Source organism: Oncorhynchus keta, chromosome 8 (assembly GCF_023373465.1).
Source record: "Oncorhynchus keta strain PuntledgeMale-10-30-2019 chromosome 8, Oket_V2, whole genome shotgun sequence".
In the NCBI taxonomy this organism is placed as follows: Eukaryota; Metazoa; Chordata; class Actinopteri; order Salmoniformes; family Salmonidae; genus Oncorhynchus; species Oncorhynchus keta.
In genome coordinates, this window is record NC_068428.1 from 46,096,130 (window position 1) to 46,102,129 (window position 6,000).

Here is a 6,000-nt window from a genome sequence, read left to right on the forward strand (position 1 = left end):
TGGAGCCCTCAGTGGAAGGACCCCCCCCCCACACCTCTTTCTCCATCACCCTCTCTCTACTGTTTCTCCCTGGAGCCCTCAGTGGAAGGATCCCCCCCCCAACCCCCCACACCTCCTTCTCCATCCCCCCTCTCTCTACTGTTTCTCCCTGGAGCCCTCAGTGGAAGGACCCCCCCCCCCTGACTCAAGCTCTGCTTCCTCCACTCTCTCATCCCTCCATCCCATTTAAAGGTGGAAAATATACCGGACCGTCAAACGTAGACCCCCGGATGTTAGCAGACAAACAACATCTTCCCAACCAAAAGCTTTCCGCCATTTTTAGAGAGAGAGACAGACAGACAGACAGACAGACAGATAGACAGACAGACGTTTTGATGGGTGGATGATCTGATTGGAGATAACAGTGCCCTAACGATGCACTGAGGGTTTGCGGACAGAAACGCAGCCTGCATCCCAAATATCACCCTATTCCCTATGGACCCTGCACTATGTAGAGAACAGGGTGCTGTTTGGGATGCTGGAAGACATTCAGGGATGGGCAGATCAGATGGCTAAGGGAAGGCTACCAGTAAGTGGAGTGAAACAACAGGGTTATGGGATCACGTGACATTGACAATTTGATTTCATGTTGAAAATATCAAAACAGAAGTGTAAACAAATCTAGGAAAATGTGTTTTCTCTGAAGCCATTGCGTACCTGTGACTAGCCGGAGTTACTAGCCCCCAGGCTACTTTTATATAAATCCTAATGAATTGGAAAAACAATTTGTTCAGGTCCAAAGTGTTTGTGTACATTTCTAATATTGTGTTGTTGAGCCAAAGCAGTGACTCTTCCAGTAAGGAGATGATAGGCCCAGAAATAATATAATAATAATAATAATATATGCCATTTAGCTGACGCTTTTATCCAAAGCGACTTACAGTCATGTGTGCATACATTCTACGTATGGGTGGTCCCGGAATCGAACCCACTACCCTGGCGTTACAAGCGCCATGCTCTACCAACTGAGCCACAGAAGGACCACATGTGACCATGTGGTGAGAGAGTAAAGCCCAAAATCAAACAGACCTCTGTCATCATGCTACCAGGATACACACTCCCCCAATCACAGACCTCTGTCATAATGCTACCAGGATACAAACTCCCCCAATCACAGACCTCTGTCATAATGCTACCAGGATACAAACTCCCCCAATCACAGACCTCTGTCATAATGCTACCAGGATACACACTCCCCCAATCACAGACCTCTGTCATAATGCTACCAGGATATAAACTCCCCAATCAGACCTCTATCCTGGTAGCATTATGACAGAGGTCTGTGATTGGGGGAGTTTGTATCCTGGTAGCATTATGACAGAGGTCTGTGATTGGGGAGTTTATCTCCTGGTAGCAATAAGCTCTGTTACCTGAAGCTGTTTAGGGTGTTTCTCTGGATCCTACCCTACTGGGTACCCCTTTTATCTTGTGAACTACCAGCATGATTTTTATTTATTTTATTTTATTTAACCTCTATTTAACTAGGCAAGTCGGTTAAGAACAAATTCTTATTTACAATGACGGCCTACACCGGCCAAACCCAGACGCTGGGCCAATTGTGTGCCGACCTATGGGACTCACAATCACATCTGATTGTGGTACAGCCTGGAAACGAACCAGGGTCTGTAGTGATGTATCTAACACTGAGATGCAGTGTCTTAGACCGCTGAACCAGGATCTGTAGTGATGTATCTAACACTGAGATGCAGTGTCTTAGACCGCTGAACCAGGATCTGTAGTGATGTATCTAGCACTGAGATGCAGTGTCTTAGACCGCTGAACCAGGATCTGTAGTGATGTATCTAACACTGAGATGCAGTGTCTTAGACCGCTGAACCAGGATCTGTAGTGATGTATCTAGCACTGAGATGCAGTGTCTTAGACCGCTGAACCAGGATCTGTAGTGATGTATCTAACACTGAGATGCAGTGTCTTAGACCGCTGAACCAGGATCTGTAGTGATGTATCTAACACTGAGATGCAGTGTCTTAGACCGCTGAACCAGGATCTGTAGTGATGTATCTAACACTGAGATGCAGTGTCTTAGACCGCTGAACCAGGATCTGTAGTGATGTATCTAACACTGAGATGCAGTGTCTTAGACCGCTGAACCAGGATCTGTAGTGATGTATCTAACACTGAGATGCAGTGTCTTAGACCGCTGAACCAGGATCTGTAGTGATGTATCTAACACTGAGATGCAGTGTCTCAGACCGCTGAACCAGGATCTGTAGTAATGTATCTAGCACTGAGATGCAGTGTCTTTAGACCACTGAACCATGATCTGTGTTGATGTATCTAGCACTGAGATGCAGTGCCTTAGACCACTGAATCAGGATCTGTAGTGATGTATCTAGCACTGAGATGCAGTGTCTTAGACCGCTGAACCAGGATCTGTAGTGATGTATCTAACACTGAGATGCAGTGTCTCAGACCGCTGAACCAGGATCTGTAGTGATGTATCTAACACTGAGATGCAGTGTCTCAGACCGCTGAACCAGGATCTGTAGTGATGTATCTAACACTGAGATGCAGTGTCTTAGACCGCTGAACCAGGATCTGTAGTGATGTATCTAACACTGAGATGCAGTGTCTTAGACCGCTGAACCAGGATCTGTAGTGATGTATCTAACACTGAGATGCAGTGTCTTAGACCGCTGAACCAGGATCTGTAGTGACGCCTCTAACACTGAGATGCAGTGTCTTAGACCGCTGAACCAGGATCTGTAGTGATGTATCTAACACTGAGATGCAGTGTCTTAGACCGCTGAACCAGGATCTGTAGTGATGTATCTAACACTGAGATGCAGTGTCTTAGACCGCTGAATCAGTGTCTGTAGTGATGTATCTAACACTGAGATGCAGTGCCTTAGACCGCTGAACCAGGATCTGTAGTGATGTATCTAACACTGAGATGCAGTGCCTTAGACCGCTGAACCAGGATCTGTAGTGATGTATCTAACACTGAGATGCAGTGTCTCAGACCGCTGAACCAGGATCTGTAGTGATGTATCTAGCACTGAGATGCAGTGTCTTTAGACCACTGAACCAGGATCTGGAGTGATGTATCTAGCACTGAGATGCAGTGTCTCAGACCGCTGAACCAGGATCTGTAGTGATGTATCTAACACTGAGATGCAGTGTCTTAGACCGCTGAACCAGGATCTGTAGTGATGTATCTAACACTGAGATGCAGTGTCTCAGACCGCTGAACCAGGATCTGTAGTAATGTATCTAGCACTGAGATGCAGTGTCTTAGACCGCTGAATCAGTGTCTGTAGTGATGTATCTAACACTGAGATGCAGTGCCTTAGACCGCTGAACCAGGATCTGTAGTGATGTATCTAGCACTGAGATGTAGTGTCTTAGACCGCTGAACCAGGATCTGTAGTGATGTATCTAACACTGAGATGCAGTGTCTCAGACCGCTGAACCAGGATCTATAGTGATGTATCTAACACTGAGATGCAGTGTCTTAGACCGCTGAACCAGGATCTGTAGTGATGTATCTAACACTGAGATGCAGTGTCTTAGACCGCTGAACCAGGATCTGTAGTGATGTATCTAACACTGAGATGCAGTGTCTTAGACCGCTGCGCAACTCAGAAGCCCTCAAATGATCTATGATATATTTATAAAGGTGAAAGGTGTAAAGGTCAAAAACAAGGGAATGGTGTCTGTGTGTCTGTGTGTCTGTCTGTGTGTCTGTCTGTGTGTCTGTGTGTGTGTCTGTGTGTATAGTGAACAAAAATATAACCGCAACATGTAAAGTGTTGGTCCCATGTTTCATGAGCTGAAATAGAATATCCTAGAAATGTTACATCCGGACAAAAAAAGCTTATTTCTCTTCAATTTTGTGCACAAATGTGTTTACATCCCTGTTAGTGAGCATTTCTCCTTTTACCAAGATAATCCATCCACCTGACAGGTGTGGCATATCAAGAAGTGGATTAAACAGCATGATCATTACACAGGTGCACCTTGTCCTGGGAAAAATGAAAGGCCACTCTAAAATGTGCAGTTTGCCACAGATGTCACAAGTTGAGGGAGCTGACTGCAGGAATGTCCACCAGAGCTGTTGCCAGAGAATTGAATGTTATATACCATAAGCTACCTCCAACGTCATTTTAGAGAATTTGGCGATACGTGTCACCACGCTAGCCAAGGACATCCACATCCAGCTTTTCCCCCTGCAGTATCGTCTGAGATGAAACTGATGGGAGTATTTCTGTCTGTAGGAAAGCCCTTTGGTCGGGGAAAAAACTCATTCTGATTGGCTGGGCCTGGCTTCCAAGTGGGTGGACCTGGCTTCCAAGTGGGTGGGCCTATGCCCTCCCATTCCCACCCATGACTGTGCCCCTGCCCAGTCATGTGAAATCCATAGATTTCTTTCAGTTGACTGATTTCCTGATATGAAATGTAACTCAGTAAAATCGTTGAAATTGTTGCATGTTGCATTTTATATTTTTTGACTATGTGAGTCCCAAATGGCACCCTATTCGCACTACTGTTGACCAGAGCCCTATTCCCTATATAGTGCACTACTTTAGACAAGAGCCCTATTCCCTATATAGTGCACTATTTAGACCAGAGCCCTATTCCCTATATAGAACACTACTTTAGACCAGAGCCCTATTCCCTATATAGTACACTACTGTTGACCAGAGCCCTATTCCCTATTATAGAACACTACTTTAGACCAGAGCCCTATTCCCTATATAGTGCACTATTTAGACCAGAGCCCTATTCCCTATATAGAACACTACTTTAGACCAGAGCCCTATTCCCTATATAGTACACTACTGTTGACCAGCGCCCTATTCCCTATTATAGAACACTACTTTAGACCAGAGCCCTATTCCCTATATAGTGCACTACTTTAGACCAGAGCCTTATTCCCTATATAGTGCACTATTTAGACCAGAGCCCTATTCCCTATATAGTGCACTACTTTAGACCAGAGCCCTATTCCCTATATAGTGTACTACTTTAGACCAGAGCCTTATTCCCTATATAGTGCACTATTTAGACCAGAGCCCTATTCCCTATATAGACCACTACTGTCGACCAGAGCCCTATTCCCTATATAGAGCACTACTGTTGACCAGAGCCCTATTCCCTAGGTAGTGTACTACTGTTGACCAGAGCCCTATTCCCTATATAGAACACTACTTTAGACCAGAGCCCTATTCCCTATATAGACCACTACTGTCGACCAGAGCCCTATTCCCTATATAGAGCACTACTGTTGACCAGAGCCCTATTCCCTAGGTAGTGTACTACTGTTGACCAGGGCCCTATTCCCTATATAGAACACTACTTTAGACCAGAGCCCTATTCCCTATATAGAACACTACTGTTGACCAGAGCCCTATTCCCTATATAGAACACTACTTTAGACCAGAGCCCTATTCCCTATATAGAACACTACTGTTGACCAGAGCCCTATTCCCTATATAGAACACTACTTTAGACCAGAGCCCTATTCCCTATATAGAACACTACTTTAGACCAGGGCCCTATTCCCTATATAGAACACTACTTTAGACCAGAGGCCTATTCCCTAGGTAGTGCACAACTTTAGACCAGAGCCCTATTCCCTATATAGAACACTACTTTAGACCAGAGCCCTATTCCCTATATAGTGCACAACTTTAGACCAGAGCCCTATTCCCTATATAGAACACTACTTTAGACCAGAGCCCTATTCCCTATATAGAACACTACTTTAGACCAGAGCCCTATTCCCTATATAGAACACTACTTTAGACCAGAGCCCTATTCCCTATATAGAACACTACTTTAGACCAGAGCCCTATTCCCTATATAGAACACTACTTTAGACCAGAGCCCTATTCCCTACATAGAACACTACTGTTGACCAGAGCCCTATTCCCTATATAGAACACTACTTTAGACCAGGGCCCTATTCCCTATATAGAACACTACTTTAGACCAGAG

General features: G+C 45.0%; 1 protein-coding gene across 11 annotated transcripts in view; it reads left to right on the top strand.

The window, feature by feature from the left end:
- si:ch211-278j3.3 (E3 ubiquitin-protein ligase RNF19A) overlaps nucleotides 1–6,000 on the top strand; it is a 98,511-nt gene that overhangs the window by 54,117 nt on the left and 38,394 nt on the right. The window lies entirely within an intron of this gene.